At 40.0% G+C, this 3173-nt stretch overlaps 1 pseudogene; it reads right to left on the reverse strand.

The window, feature by feature from the left end:
- Positions 1-2330: 2330 nt before the first annotated feature.
- LOC114629247 lies at positions 2331-2617 on the reverse strand (annotated as a pseudogene).
- Between the last annotated feature and the right edge of the window lie 556 nt (positions 2618-3173).

Genomic DNA, 3173 nt, shown 5'->3' on the forward strand with positions numbered 1-3173 from the left:
CTGCCTTTCTTGGTTCCTCCTCTTTCCTTTTTCATGTGTATATGTTCTTGTGTGGGAGTGCACATGCACGTGCGTGGTTGTGTTAGAGGATTTGGAAACCAGAGATCAACTTCAGGGATGTTTCTCACTTGAGTTCTATCTTATTTTTGAGACAAGGTCTTGCATTGAACCTTGAGGTTGCTGATTCAGCTAGACTGGCTCATCAGCATGCCCCAGAGTTCCATTTGTCTCTGCCAGGACTGCACTGGGATTATAGGCACTGGCTGCTACTCCCAGATTTTTGTATGAGTTCTGGGAATTTGAAATCAGTTCTTTATACTTCTGTGATAAATACTTTACTGACATAGTCACCTCTTCGTCTTGGCCCCTTCATATTCTTTATGTTGCTTTAAACGGCAAATTGATGCACAAACTCTAGGGAGGAATTCTAATATATGCTCATTTTCTTGTACAGGACTTGGATTCAGCTCTGGATTCTCAAGGGTAGAAAACTTTCTTAAGTCCCAATGCCAGGGCATGACCAGCTTGCTTTCTTCTATGAGTATGAGTTTTCCTTAGAGGATTTTTGTGGGGGTGGAGTGGGGAGAAGACTATGGTTTTCACATCCTAACCAACATATATTGAGAAGAATGATTAAAATAAAATATGAGACATTTTATAGTTGTAAAACCCTTTGTCCTTAGACAAGCAGATATTCATACCTCTTACTGTATGGAGTTAAAAGCTGTGAGTTAGGTCATACATTTGTTATAAAGGAAATTTGTGATTTAGCTCACTAGGTAGAAACCATAAGCTAAGGCTGAAAATAATTTACCTTTGTTATTTATTTATTCACTTTTGCTGATTTTACCCTGTGACTTCACCTCAACCACTGTATAAAAATGGCTCATTAAGTGTCTGCTACAGAGACCCACACTGGAAAAATCAATGGTTGCTTTTAAACCAGCCTTATTTTTTTCTCTCCTTGATTTCTTTCTTTCTTCCCTTTTCCTCCCTTCCTCTGTCTCTTTCTCCCTTTCTTCTTTCTTTCCATCTTTGAAATATTACAAATATCTTTCAGTAACTAGTTACCATCTTGATTTCATAGATGGATAAAGTCTTATTCCTTATAAATATGTTATTATGTTTTGTTCTTCAGTCTGACAGATTCTTTCTTTTCTCCATGACAAAAATAACATTAACTTTTTCCTGATAGCTTTGTCTTTTAATGGCTATGACTTACATAATAAAAAATGTTGGGTTTAACATACATCTAGTGTCATTTCCTTCAAGAATTTGTGTTTCTTGACATGCAGATCATTTGAGCAGAATATAAGATTCAGGCATAAATCCATGCAGCCACAGCCACCTGATAATTGATACATGGGACAAAAGAAGACAGCTTCTTTAACAAATGGTACAAGGGAAACTGGATATCCACTTGTACTAGACTAGAACTAGATCCTTGACTTCAACCTGGGACAAAAATCAACTCCAAATTAACTAGAGACTTTAATGGCAAACCCAAAACTCTGAAATTGTTAGGGGAAAAAAATAGAGTAAACATTTTAAGATATGATTATAGCTAAATACTTTCTTAATAAGTCACCCGTCTTTTATGAAATCAGTCCAATAATCAGCAAATGGAGCCTTATGAAATTAAAAAGCTTCTGTGCTACAGGAAATTCTGAATCAAGGGACGAGACAGACATGTTTTCAGGCAGGAGAAGCTGGACAGACAATGTGTAACATCACATAAACCTTCCAGATGTATTTTTCATGCAGGAAATCACTCATTTCAACAAGAATTACGACATAGCTGGGAAAGTGAGCCTACACAGAACCCCTCCTGTATAAGTTGCTCAGCATAACACCCTCGATCATGTCCCCTTTGTTACTACAGACAGTGCTAACAGGAGCCAATTCCTGGCTATTTCTGCACTATTGTGAATTTGAAACCCTTTCTTTTCTCAAGAAGGAGGCTGAAATCTCTACTGACATTTCCCTTCACAGTTCCTCTGAGCCCTTCATGCTAATGGACTCTTTCAGCATGCTACTGACATTTTCTGGGACATCTACAGTCTGGTTCACAGGAATGATCTCCACTCTCATGGTAGATTTAGAAAGAAAGCATGTCTCCGTCCTTGTTTTTCTTGGAGGCTGCTTGCTGTCCTTCCTTTTGAAGATATCCTTGCTTTCTTTGGCTCTAGAAAGCTTCACATTCCTGTTTTGTCTCCATCATATGTGCGAAGCATTTTCTATCTTTTTATTCATTCTGACCTTTTTCTTTTAGTATCACAAAAGTTTATTTAGCAAAAAGTTTCATATGAAAATGTACATGACCTAACTCTACATCACAATCATACAGGTCCTTGAGGAGGGATGTGGACACACTGCTGAACACTGGTTAGACTCTTTCCAAGGCTTCTAACATGACGATGCTGTTTCCTCGGATGACCACCATTCCGATGTTGTTCTGCTGCCCACTCGCTGCCATCTCCACACACTCATCAGTCACAAGGTTCATTAAGGGATCAAAGCCCCGCAGTATTCCTTGGATATGCCTGCCACCATTCAACTTCAATGATAACTTCTTGTCCATAAACTTCTTCGGTTCGGGAGGGTGGGCTTTGCTCATGGCGACTCCTTAGCGGGCTCAGCACAACAGCGAAGCTGACTTTTTTTCAAAAGCAGATTTTCCTTTTGGACTTCTTTGAGGTACACATAGACACAGACACACAGACACAGACACAGACAGACACACACACACGCACATGCACATGCACATGCACATGCACTATTGTATGCATGCATGCCTGCACACACACATAGAATCACACAGAGACAGACAGACAGACACACACACACACACACACACACACACACACACACACACACACACACACACCTGTATTATTCCTTTTTAAGGCCACAAGTTCAGTTCCCAGAACTCAACTCAGGCTGCTCATAACCACCTGTAACTCTGGCTCCAGGGGATCTGATACCACTGGTCTCTGAGGGCCCCACCCTCACATGGTCCCCCCATACACATAATTCAAAATAAAATTCCAATTCTGAGAAAAAGAATGTGTGAAGATATTTTCAACTCAGTAATTGACACATGCCCATCGCTTTTCACTTCCGTTGCTTGCTATTACTCAGGCGACACAACCTGGCATCCGAGTTACTGTTTT

Source organism: Grammomys surdaster, unplaced genomic scaffold (genome assembly GCF_004785775.1).
Source record: "Grammomys surdaster isolate TR1022 unplaced genomic scaffold, NIH_TR_1.0 279, whole genome shotgun sequence".
NCBI classification, from domain to species: Eukaryota; Metazoa; Chordata; class Mammalia; order Rodentia; family Muridae; genus Grammomys; species Grammomys surdaster.